At 40.8% G+C, this 13867-nt stretch overlaps 1 long non-coding RNA gene across 1 annotated transcript; it reads left to right on the forward strand.

The window, feature by feature from the left end:
• Window positions 1-1472: 1472 nt before the first annotated feature.
• LOC110293914 lies at window positions 1473-12455 on the forward strand. Its single transcript, XR_002377892.1, has 7 exons — window positions 1473-1643; window positions 5246-5281; window positions 5757-5960; window positions 6322-6450; window positions 7146-7270; window positions 10716-10819; window positions 11467-12455. It is a non-coding gene; the product is annotated as an uncharacterized LOC110293914 (long non-coding RNA).
• The last annotated feature ends 1412 nt before the right edge of the window (window positions 12456-13867 follow it).

Genomic DNA, 13867 nt, shown 5'->3' on the forward strand with positions numbered 1-13867 from the left:
GTGATTGGATTACCTCACTCAGGATGATATTTTTCTAGTTCTATTCATTTGCCTAAGAATTTCATGAATTCATCATTTTTAATAGCTGAGGAGTACTCCATTGTGTAAATGTACCACATTTTCTGTATCCATTCCTATGTTGAATGACATCTGAGTTCTTTCCAGGTTTTGGCTATTATAAATAAGGATGCTATGAACATAGTGGAACATGTGTTATTATTACATGTTGGAGCATCTTCTGGATATATGCCCAGGAGTGGTATAGCTGGGTCCTCAGGTAGTACTATGTCCAATTCTCTGAGGGACTGCCAAACTGATTTCCAGAGTGGTGGTACTAGCTTTCAATCCCACCAGCAAAGGAGGAGTGTTCCACTTTCTACCCATCCTTGCCAGCATCTGCTGTCACCTGAATTTTTGATCTTAGCCATTCTGACTGGTGTGAGGTGGAATCTTGGTGTTGTTTTGATTTTCATTTCTCTAATGACTAAGGATGTTGAACATTTCTTAAGTGCTTCTCAGCCATTCATTATTCCTCGGTTGAGAATTCTTTGTTTAGCTCTGTACCCCATTTTTAATAGGGTTATTTGGTTCTCTGGAGTCTAATTTCTTGAGTTCTTTTCCCTATTTGTAGATGACAGTATATTTAAGTGATCCAAAAAATTCCACCAGAGGACCCCTAAACCTGATAAACAACTTCAGCAAAATGGCTGGATATAAAAATAACTCAAACAAATCAGTGGCTTCCTCTACTCAAAGGATAAACAGGCTAAGAAAAAAATTCAGGAAAAAAAAAACATCTTTCATAATAGTGACAAACAATATAAAATATGTTGGTGTGACTCTAACTAAGGAAGTGAAAGATCTGTATGATAAGAACTTCAAGTCTCTGAAGAAAGACATTGCAGAAGATCTCAGAAGATGGGAAGATCTCCCATGCTCATGGATTGGTAGGATTAATAAAGTAAAAATGGCCATCCTACCAAAGGCAATCTCTAGATTCAATGCAATCCCTATCAAAACTCCAACTCAATTCTTCACAGAGATAGAAAGAACAATTCTGGGGGAGAAAGAATCAGTACCCCCTCTAGGGACAAGTGTGATAGGTTATTCAGTCTCAAGGAGTCAGCCCTAAGCACATATATTTAGAAGCAACACTAAATGGATTCAGCTGTGTGTGTGTGTGTGTGTGTGTGTGTGTGTGTGTGTGTTATTTATAATTATAAAAGAAGGTTCATGAATTTGAAAGGAAATTAGGGATATATAAAGAGTTGGAGGGTGGAGAGGAAAGTAGAAATAATTTAAATACAAGACTCATGAATGAACTTCTCAGAACAAGAAATACTTAAATATAAAGAAATAGAAACATTAATGTATTGGTAGGTGTTTTTGTTTTGTTGAGATAACTGAGAGAGTTACTAAGAAACAATGACATCAATAATCCCTCCTCCTTCTACTGTCTCTCAGTGTCTCCAGAAACTTGTATATGAGTTGTCACAGATGCTGGGGCCCAGGAAGGGGACTGAGAAAGCAGAAACTGAACATTCCTCTTGAGGAGGAAGTAATGCTCTTTGGGTAGCAAGATGTTGTGGAATATTCCTTATAGCATTTCTCATCTTTAGTTCCAGAAAGTGGTGCCAGGATCTGTGAGTATCTGGGCAGTGGACCCCAGGAGCTGAAACAGCCCCAGTACTGCACCCCTGTGTCCCAAAACCACATTATGGAGGAGAGGACCTGCTAAGTTGGGAAAGTGAGCTTCATGGCAGAGATGTGATGTCACCCAGTAAGACTGAGTGAAAAGGACATTTCCAGCCTCACTGATATTAAAGGAAATAATGTGTTATGCTTTATATCCAAACACTGTTGCTAAATTCAACTTTTGTCTGCCTTACTGGGAGATGAAGGTTGACTAATAAGAGTTTATTGAGTTCAGCTCGAGTGGACAGTGCTATACTTAGTTAGTTATATATAGCAAGATGTGGGAAGTTATGCCCATAATCCCAGTACTTGGGAAGCTGAGACAGAAGGAGTGTCACAAGGCCAGTTTGGGCTACAAAGTAAGCTCTTGGTCAACCTGTATTGCCAAGTAAACATTATCTCATATAAGCCAAACAATAAACCAACAAACAAAACATTTCCAACAGTCCAGGGGTGCAGAGAATACAACACATGAAAACAGGGAAGCCTCTGATGATAGAGGAAGTGACAGTGGTCTCTATGTCCATCCCTTATTACAGACTGTGTTCAGGAGTATGGTCTTCATTGTAACAACTCAAGATGGCTTCAAGTGTGAGTTCAGGGTAGATTGATCAAGGAGGAGAAGGCATGAAATGATGGACAGATTTTGTATAAATTTCTTTGTCAGAATTGTAGAGAAACTCACAGTTAAGTGGAGGTAAGGGTAAAGTGTTTCTTAGAAGAACATGACAGCTTTATGTAAGTGGTAATGGCAACTTCAACTAGAATTGGGACAATATGTGAGGGATTTGAGGAATAGCAAATACTCTGGCCAGACCTGGGGCCATTTCTACTGTCAAGGATGAGATTAACATAGATGACTTGGTGATATGACCCTCCTTGAGGAGTGTTGTTCCCTGAGGTGTAACAATCCACACAACGGCCAGAGAACATGAGAGAAAGTGGGGATTTCATTTCATTTTGAACATGAGGTACTGCTAAGACACGTGGTTGAAGGTGAAGAGTTGGGCAGGTGATGCAAGAGAGAAGACTCTATGAGCTGTAGAAATGCAAGCAAAGGCCTCTCTCTCTGTAGAGTTCAAGTTCCTTTCACTTCCAGCTTTTATAGACAATGCTGCTGATGGTGCCAGTAATTTTGAGAATGATAGGTTCTGTTGATCGATGATTATTCTAGGCACATGGATACACTATTTTATTTAATTACTGTGATAACACTATAGGTTTGCCTGCTATCCTACTTTCTGTCTGAGAAACTAAGGCCTAGGGGCACATAGACAATCAATCTCAGAGGCATAATCCACAAATAGATGATTGTTCATAAAATGAGAACACGGATCATATTTAAATTATAGGGTCATTGTGAAGGTCAGATTTACAACAATAGTAAGTGACTTTGTTACACCTATTACACACTAGACACTGTTTTATCATTTATTTTTATTTGTTCTTTGGTGATCCTGGGAATCAAACCCAAAGAGTTCTGTATGTTTGCTAACTGCTCTACCACTATTCTACAAGCCCAGTCCTAGACAACACTTTAAAGGTTCTTTCATTCAATCCTTGCAACACTGTTATGCAATAATGTTATATCTAACCCCATTCTAGAGCTGAGAAAATAAAGGTGCAGAGAACTTAAATAACAGCCTATGGCTGTGAGTCAAAGATAAGAATAGATCCTGAGATGTCAAGATCCAGAGTCCATGGTTTAAATACTATGAGAAACCAATTATTTCAGATTTATGACTAAGACAACTACTGATACATGGTAACTACTTATGGTATAGTCTAAGGGAAAAAAATCTCAGGACTTAATCTAGAACATTGATCCAGTACAAAAATTAAACCCATATTCCCGTTATAGGTTCAGAGCTGAAGTGAAAGGACATCTATCAGGAAGTACATGTTCAACATGTTAAATGAGTTAGCAAGTGGGTCAGTTCTAGGTAAGAGTGGGAAACCGATCAGATGAGAGTTGATATGTCAGCATCTCTTCCATGCATTGTCATTTGCAAATGTATAGTGTGACCTAGGAAAGACACTAATGGGTGCTAGGACATGGCTTAGTGGGTATAACACTTGCCTGGCATGCACAGAGTCTTGGATTTGATCTTCAGCAAAGCATATGTTAGGCATGGGTCCATAGCTATAGTCTCAAATATCAGAATGTGGAGGCAGGAATTCATGATCATTCTTGGTACTACCTAGTGGTTTCAGTGCTGCCCTGGGTACAGCAGACTCAAACAAAACCAAAATGAAATGAAACAAAACAATAACAAGAAGTCAAATGGTGTATAGCTGGATTCCCACATACCTCAATTCTGCTCCTTGATAGACATACTAGTCTTTCACTGAAGTCACCTAGGACTGTATGCTCTTGGAAATCACTAGTGATACCACTCATGATACAACCTGCTAGGTAATGCTGAACTCCTGGATCCTTGAAGTCCCTACAGCTTTGCCATCTCATTGTTGTCTGAACTAAAATGTCCTGATGTCTTTAGGTCTTCATGGGTCCGTTTGTTGCTTCCCAATGTCTTCACTCAACTCCAACTCTAGACCCTTGGCCTGGAGGACCTATTGTTTTTTCAGGTCACAAGAGTAGAAAACACATGAAAAAAGAAATCCTACTTGTTCAGGCATCTGACATTGATACTACTGTGGTGACTGGAGGCCTCATACAGCTGTCAGCAGCATCCTTAATGAGAGGCCTTCCCATGTTCCCTTACATTCCCAGAGTTCTCAAAAACATCGGCCCTTTCTGATGTTCTTGTCAGCATTCTGCTCTCCTTAAATTTGTTTCCCTTCAGTTTGTCCACAGCTGCTATCAACCTGGACCAGACAAACTAAATGTAAGGGGCTCTGGCAGACTCCTTCAACCTCTGCAACCCCCTGGGGTGTCTAACCTTTCCTTCTTTGTCTTCTCTGAGAAGCTGTACACTCTGACTTTAAGAAGTGTTTTGACTGGACACACATTTTAAACAGCTCTGGATATACTTTTCACCATCTGCTTTTAAGTACTTCCACCAACAAAAATGCCTTTGAGCATCATTTCATATTCTCCTCCCACGCCCCTCTCAACACTGAATCAAGACCTATCACCAACTCTAATTGAACTAAGAATAACAATATTTATAATTCAGTTGCATGGTTGTAAACACTGATCCAACAAAGTGAACACTGCCACCAACCACCATCCCCATGGCTAGCCTTAGGGAATTGGCAAAGCAGGCTGGACCAGGACCCTGTCGACTGAACCTGTTCCTGTGGCAGCACCATCACCACTCTGATCCAAGGATTTCTTTATCTGTTAAATGTTTCCATGGATTCAGTTACAAGGGCAAGGCCCAGTGTGAACCCAAGAAAAGAACTGATTGGCAAAGAGCAATAGTGAGTAAACAATGTCTTTGGGGCCCTTTTCTTGAGGAAAGGAATGCTGTAGCTTAGTGGGTTCCTCAGGCTTGAATCTCCTGGGGCTCTCTGGGTAAGGAACTAGCATGAAATACTTCTGGTGTCTGGCTGGGAAACCCATATTGCTTCTGGGTTCTTTCAGATGGCCCTTGGAAGATGTGACAATCAGGATGATACAGTGAGTTCCCTGCAGTTACTCCCCTCCTGTCTTCCCTCTTACAGTGTGTCAGCTCAAAGTCCATAGGATAAGACTGACCTTTCATGTCTCAAGACATAATGTTCAGAAGCAAACTCTATCAGCTTTGTCCTGTTTGCCCTATTGGCTTGAAGCAAGACAGATTCCAACTGTGCTAACAGGGAGAAGGTTATACAGAGGTGGGATTCCTTGAGTGTCAATGTAGAATTCTCCATTACAAACATTCCATGTTCCTATCTGTCCATGAGAATCCTACCTCCTTAGCAGCCCAGGGCAAAGAGGCTAAGGGCACTACTTGTCCTCAGTGGCCTCCAATCAATAAATCTGGAAATATTTGATGACATTATATTAAGAGTTTGTGGATTTTTATGATTGTAATGATGATCATGATGGAAACATCGGTGCTGAGATTTGCCATTTACTAAAGTCTTTCTCTCCTTTTGTTTGATCCTTACAGCAACCAATAAGGGGAAAATCTTTATCCTTTTTCTTTAATGTAAGGAAGGAAACCAGATGTTAGAAAAGCTTAATGGCACAGCTGAGAAGTCACAACTAGGAAGTACAGCTCCAAAATGAGACTCAGGTTCTTGTCATCAGGAATGTGTATTTTAAAATAAAACAAATGTACAGATTTCCCGCAAGGCAGGTAACTATGCATGGGGTAAATACTGAGCTGTATGAGGAGGGTGGTAGTAAAGGGTATTGCGGAAAATCTAGTGTAGCAGAGGAGGATTTCATAGGGAAATAGCCCATGGGTTAGATCTCAAAGAACAAAATTCATCAACCTGGTAAAGTTGGATATGGACGTAAAAGATCAAGTGGAGATCGTGATGGATAGATTGGGAACATGGGTATCTGTGAGTTACTGGGCATGGGAGAAAGTACCCAGATAGAGAAAAGTGTCTCCAGAACAGAAGTGGAAAGTCCATGTGAAATTATAGAAGCCTCGTTAGGGAGCTCAACGTTGTGGTGTTCATGGGGTCCTAAAACTCCTTGATCTTCTGAAAAATCTCATTCATAAGCAAAGTTCACAAAACTGGCCACCCCATATTAAGCTGATGATGTCCGATGAAACTCAGACATGTGTCTCACCTGGAGAAGCAACAGCACAGAAATCATTATGCAGGTCTGGCTAACCATCTGCTTCCTAGGTAAGTGACTTTGATATCTTTGAGTCTCAGAGATTGTGTGTGTGTGTGTGTGCATGTATACAAAATTAAAAGGGAGGGGCAGTTATAGTTAAATTCCATTAACTCATTTGGTAGGGCTCTGTGAACTGATTTCCCAATACAGGCACACCCAGATAGACAGTCCACACAGTCACTGCATGACGTTTTTCCCCCCAGTATCTACCCCTAAGCGTCTTCTTTAGCTGAAAGGTAATTGATATTAAAATTGCTGCTTTTGCTATTTTGTCATCAGTGACAAAAGTGAAAATAAATTCATATGTAGCTTAGGATGGGAGAAACTTCCATAGAGCAGAGTATCAGTTCTCAACCTGGGAACATCTGGCTGCTTGCAGACATTCTTGCTTGTTATGGCTTGGGAGAACTCCCACCAAAGGAATTTAGTGGGTTGAGATCAAGAATATTGCTAAACAGATGACAATGCCTAAGAAATCCTCATCACTGCAAAAGTGACTTGGTCCCAAATGTCAGCTGCTTGATGTAAGGAAAAGAAAGAGAGTTGGGTCCTAGTCTTTGTTCTGACTTGAATCAAGTCTGGGGTAGTCATGGTGATACTGCAGCATGAATGGGGTGGGAGAGTGGCTTCATCCTCATTTCCTGGCATCTAACTTCTAAAATCTTTTGATTCTCCAAGGTAAAGTGATAATCTCTTCTTCTAGAAGGTTGACCGTCTGGCTGCCTTCAAGCAAGATGGGGGCTGACCACTGTAAAGACCAGAAGATAACAAGAAAGTTGAGGCTTCCAGCAGGATTCCTCAACCTCTGAGAACAAAAAAAGCCTTAGGGTAAGTTGACCATCTAAGGTCAATGGGTTTAGTCAATCATTTCTGGAGGCCTAGGGAAGGTTAACACATGGGAGCTTTCAGGACAGATAGCAAACACATCTATATACTTAGAGGCAGACTCTCTCTAAAGTCATGTAGACAGGAACTTCTGTGCTTGGAAAGTCAGGCAGGCTTCTCCATTTATCTCTTCATATAGTCTTTTTTTATGTTTAAAAATATCTTTTATAACGAACCAGTAAGCATATTCTCCTGATTTCTAAGAGCCACTGTAGCAAATTACCCAAACTGAAGGAAGAAGTTGTAGGAGCCTCGGATTATAGAGGATTGTCAGAAACACACATAAAAGCAGACTAAGGTTGGAACTGGTATCTGAAGACAGAGAGTGGTCAGTCTAGGAAATGGGACCCTCAGCCTAGTAGGTAGAGTGTCAGCATACACTAGATTGGTGGACACCCAGTTTATTGCCACTTCTTTAGAGCTGCCAGTTTGCTTGCTGGTCAGGGAAGAAGTACTCATAGCCCCCCAAAGCAGGCAAAGTCTTGATGTTGTTTGGTATGTAGTAACAGCAGATGAAATACAGTAGGTTTTTCCTGTACAGTGACATGCCTGACAGAGAGTTTAATTGGAGGAAGACTCCAGCTCAGATCTGTCTGCAAATAAAGGGAAAAAAAAGTGTAATACATTTATCAAGACACTTACTAGTTTGCCTTTAGAATACTACTTCTTAGACTGATATGATTCCGTTCACTTTGTGCAAAAAGCGATGCCCTTAAATGCCCTTCCTTTTTAAAATGTTTGCAAGTTAATATGAAAAGTAAGTAAATAAGTAAGTAAGTAAATAAATAAATAAATAAATAAAATTGTTTAGAAATTTCAAATTTAGAGAACCTAGCCGTCTACATGGTTTCAAAGTATAATCCTTCAACAAAGTCAAATCCTGTCAGAAACAGTAAAAGAAGACTATTATTAAGCTGCCTCTCCAGAAGACATAGTGAATGAACCAACATTTACCTAGCAATCCAGAACAACGTTCAACAACTGTTGAGACCTGGGCAGCAAAGACCAGAGAAGCACCATTGAAGACCTTGACCTCTAACAAACATACTAGCATGTGCACCACAGTTCATATCTATGTCTCCCAAAGGCCCACATGTTAGAGGCTTGGGAAGTAGGAGAAGGAAGCCCTAAGAGGTGTGGCCTTCTGGGAGGCTTGGATTTCTACAGCTTTGTCCTCCTTTTCTTTTTTCACCACTTGGTCAGTAAATGGCTTTACTTGGTAACTCACTACCAACATGATGTGCTGCCTCACCATAAAAGCAAACCAATAGGACCAACCAATCATGGAACTGTGGGCCCAAAGAAACTTTTTCTCTTTATAAGTTGATTTCTTCAGGTATTTGTTATAATAACAGATATCTATCTAACACAAGGTATTTCTCACTCCTCAGCACACCTGACTCATGCTAAGCAGATATATCGTGTGTGTGTGTGTGTGTGTGTGTGTGTGTGTGTGTGTGTGGTAGGGGGCCATTAGGATATCTAATTCACATTTTTGTATGATGTGGGAATTTTGGAAGAGAGTGTGAGAAAGAATGCTAAGTTTACCAAGCCAAATATCACCATACATTTACTAAGCAGGCTACTGCATCACTTCTGTGGCCCCACCCACATTCCTCTTCCCCTACCACTGAAGAATTCTGGGACTAACTCAAGCTTGAGCAGCTTATTTCTTAATGTGTGCTAAAAGGAGGAGGAATCTGAATAAGCAGGCTACAGTGAATTATATAAATCATTACTGTTTACATAAATGTTTGATTTTTTTAAGTTCCTGGCCTGATTTGCAGAAGATCATGGGATGCTTTTTGTAGTTTCGAATTCCCTATTAGCATCTGACAAGCCAACAAGTCTCTGAGATTCAAATCCTGTGACCATCACATTAAGCTATAAAACAGAGTTCTGCTGAGGCAGTAATTGCCTGACATGGCTACCTGGTTCGAACTTGTGCTTAGCATGCAAATCTGCTCCAAGAATGTGTTTGACAATCACTTTTCTGTCCACTGAAACTGCCCCTTGACAGAATGTATTCCGAAAAGGCGGGGGTGGGGAGGTGGGGTGGGGGAGAAGGGCGGGCTTTCTATTTTTTGCCTTTTGCAAGTTGGTGGTAGCTGAGAGCAACACCATATGCTTATAATTAGGATTACCATCAGGGAATTCAACCTTTCTGAGAGAAGGGAAAGAGGCCCGCCAAAGGGGAGCACAAAAGCCCTTGGAAAAACAGCACATGAAACGAGCTTGCTCCATTCCTCAGTAATGGAGAAACTGGATTGTGAAAAACAGTGCTGGTTCCACTCCAGATTCCCAAGAAAGGTTGCATGGGCAGAACGAGAAATGCTGACAAACAAAAATCAAGTTCCAGGCCCTGATTTCCATGCAGGCTGAGGGAGGCTTACAAAGAGCCAGGCCTGCAGCCAGCAGCTGGCCTAGCAAGGACTTTGAATTCAGGCTGGTGACTTGCTCCAGGCTTGTGTGACCTCATCGCTTTCCTCTTGAAGGAGGGGAGAGAACGAGACCCTCTTGTTTTTCCCTTCTCTGAGTTTTACTGGATCCAAAGCAGGAGTCCATAATGATGCAAGTTTTGGGTCCCTGCTCTGATTTTTGCATGACTTAGGAAAGTGATATACCTTCTCTGCCAGCCTCCAGGGTAGAAAAGAGGATGCCCTCCTCACAAAACCACTGTGAAAATGAAACAATATAGTACAAATGTGTAGAGGAAGATCTGGTGACTTAACAAGCAAGATAATTATATAAGGTATAAGATTTGGTGTGCTTCTGGGTACTGCTTATGGCTATGAGTTTTAAACACGTATAAATTAACTTATTTAGCTGGGAGTTATCAAAGGCCTACTTTGTACCTGGTACTTCTGAGCTGCAGTGGTTCAGAGAACAAACATCTGCCTTCTGATAGAAGAAAAGAAGAGCAATAGACAGGATAGCAAACGAGCAGGATGGTAGAGAAGCACCTAGAAGAGAAACTTTACCCTTGCCTGGGGGATGAAGGAAGGCTCTTGGACAAGGGGTTCTCTGAGACATCTCTCATGAGTCTGATCAACATAGGTGATGGTGTTGAGGAGAAAAGAAAGGAGTAGAGACATGTAGCTTTAGTCGACAGTAAATGCCAAGTCTCACAATGGAGGACACAGTGGACATGGATAAATTGTTCAACTGAAGCATGGAGAAGACCAGCAACCAGTCTGTGGGTCACATGGTCAGCTAATGGGCACATGGGTTTAAAAAACACTACTTTTTCCCAAGGTGCTTTGCCTGTGGAGTTCTTTGCATCTTATGGTGCTCTCTTCTTCATGCTGTACACTTCATGGTGTTCTTGTAATAAATCTTGCAGAATTCTCAATGTGTGACATTGAAACTTTTTTCTTTTCATTATCAGAACCTGCATTTCCTATGCTGTTGTGAAAAAAATTGGCTACCATTCTATCAGTGAAAATATTCTGAAGAAACAAAGGTAATAACCACATGACAGATGCAACCAAGGTGAGGAGACAGATGAAGATGGCAGGAATCAAATTTGTTGCTAGATGTGTAGATAGACCACAAAGCTCACTGTATACCAACATGTCTACCAATCTTTAAAAGGAGTTATCAATTATTATCACAGACTTCTCTTGGTTCCAAGGGTCACTCAAGTGATCCTTATATGATGTTAGAGTCTAATGCCATTGCACTAAGGCTAATTGTAATTTAAGACCCATTCATAGGAAATCAAGGTCAAGTTACCTACCTACCAAGGAAGGTCCCTTACTGTATACACTGGAAAAAGTACAGTATGTTTATGAAGCCAAAAGTGTGTGCAGTGATCTATTTAAAGCATCTAACATGTAGTAGACATGAAGTAAACAAATGGCCCCTTTTCTTAGCCCTACACTAGGTAAAGCCAAAGAAAATAATTTTTGAAAAAAACATAGTGCCCTCTTGGGTATACATATGGTATCATATGATAGATAGCATATGATCATAATTTCAACATGTACTTGGAAGGCTGAAACAGGAGGATGGTGAGTTTCAAGTCAGCCTGAATTACCTAGTGAGACCCTATCTCAGAAAACAATACCCAAGAAAGAATAAAGCCATAATTATTGTCAACTTTTAATTTACTTTCATGTTTTCTTTCCCCCTTACAGATCATCAATACACTTAGTGTAGATGATCTACAAAGCCTTCTGTTTTACAAGGTGGACAGATTTGTTTCCTTTAACTTAAGAATGGATCTTATTATGAACATGCAGATTTGAAGATGAAAAGAAGGAATATCAGCTGTTTACCATGGCAGCATGGAAAGTTACCAGGCTTTGAAGACTTGGGACCAGAAACCAAGGGCTCTCGGAATTGAAACCATTCCTTGGCCACACTGTGTCCCACCAGCAGAGGGGATCTATTGACTGTTCCTTAGACACAGGTCACTATGATAATATGTTTTACCTTCTTGGTCTTCTCTGGGTTCATTTGGTCATTGCCATTTTTTCAGTGGTTTGCCAAGCCTCCAAATCAACATTTAGCTCTGTCAGGGAAAAGGTATGATTAGCTAGCAAGCCTTTGGTACCCTTGTTGGACTAACTTCCAAGCCAAGATTGATTGTCATTATGACCATTGCCTTCTCTAGACTCCTGAAGCCAAGAACTGGACTCATGGAATCTTGGACTAATCAACTCATTCCTATTCATCTGGAATGTTCTTGATTTAGTCAGTGAAAGACCTACATCTCAGGAGAATCTTAAACCAGGCTTAAAACTAAAAGCTCCACATCCTGTGAACTCCTTCAACCAAGTGCAAATTAGAACAACCAGGGATTATCCACAGTCCCAGAAATGGGATATTTGCACAGGAGGTGTGAGTGAGACTGGACTTCTCACAGCAAAAGAATGAAGAGCTCAGGAGTCTGCCAAGGTCTTCCTGACTCCATAGTCCATCGTCTCACAGGACTGTCCTGGCAGTATGTGGAATTCAATAGAGTCATGTGGAAATGATCTTTCAAATGAAAGTTCTAGAATCATAAATTTCGCAAATCTACAAAATTGGAATTTTATTATTATTTTCATCACATTCCAACTTTCTAGGCTTGTATCTAAAAATACTTGCTCTTGGTCTCAAATCAAATACAGTATTTGAGTTCAAAAGAAAACTTGTTGACCAAGTCAAGTAAAAATCAAAAGCAGTTTTAAGGTCTAAGGAACCCATGCACACAACTGTATTTACCAGACTGCACAAACTCTTAGGTGTGCTGACTTCCTGTATTTTTTCACTTATCCACTCCTTAAATCTTCATTTGGTAGAAAAATTTTCAAGAAAGTTGTAGCATGTGAATACCCAGAGTTGTACACAGTGCAAGATTGAAGTCTTCAGTCAATTCAACATAAGGGCTTAAACACAATTATCACCTCAAAGATGATAAGAAATCATTTGTTCTGAAGCAAAATAGAGTGGGTTCTAGATGTTATTGGATGACACACCTAGCTTCGGGGTTTGAAGAAGCTAGTGCTATGTTAAGTTCACATATTCCAATGTTTTTATCTGACAATTAAAAAGCAGAAATGGTCAGTGAGTGTTTACAAGGGGGCACAAAAGATAGAAAAGAATAACTTGCCTCAAAATCTGTAACATCACACTCCACAATCACAAGGTTCAGCCAAATGGACCTTGCAAGATCTTTAATGTAGGTTCAGATTTTCCCTTGAAACTCTTAGTTCACAGTTTCCCCTGTTGACCATGGATCACATTCTGTGCATGCAGAGGCTAAATTTTGTTTTAAATCTTATGGTGCTAGGAAGTTCATCACTTGGATCTAATCAATATGAGACTCAGTCGTGAACTGAGCAGTCTTTAAGAGAGAAGAGTAGTTAGTAAAACCATTAAAGAAAATATCACCTTGATCATATTAATTTTATTACCCATCATAATCTGGGTTTGTTGGTTTTTTTCCCTTACCCACCATATCTGACATAACATTTACATGCGACATATATTAGGAACACTACGCCTACAATAGAATACATTATAGCCTAAAGAAGTAAAGGGAGGGAACTTAGTCTGCACAGGTAAGAGTGTGCACCACAGAGGCAGACAGCTTCTGGGACTGGCAGGAGCCACAGAGCCGATGAGGCAGCACCCTTTTGGGACCGCAGACATCCTGCACCCTCCCAGTCTGAGGACAGTGGTCCTGCCCTGCACGGGAGCTCTCTGCCTCAGGAGAAGGGAGTGCCATCTTGGTTCCGGGACTCCGCCGAACTTAGGAACTTAGTCTGCACAGGTGAGAGTGTTCACCACAGAAGCTGACAGCTTCTGTGACCTGCCAAAGCAACACATGATCTGGGAAAGATCGTGTTTTGGGCCTTTTTCCTCAGCCAGGAGGAGGTCCAAACACCAGATATCTGTGCACCTTCCCTGTAAGAGGAGAGCTTGTCAGCAGAGAGTGCTCTAACCACTGAAACTCAGAGGAGAGAGCCTGTCTCCGAGGTCTGCTGATAGACGGTAATCAGAATCACCAGAAGAACAATCTCTAAACAGAGACAACTATAACAACTCCAG

Source organism: Mus caroli, chromosome 5, assembly GCF_900094665.2.
Source record: "Mus caroli chromosome 5, CAROLI_EIJ_v1.1, whole genome shotgun sequence".
NCBI classification, from domain to species: Eukaryota; Metazoa; Chordata; class Mammalia; order Rodentia; family Muridae; genus Mus; species Mus caroli.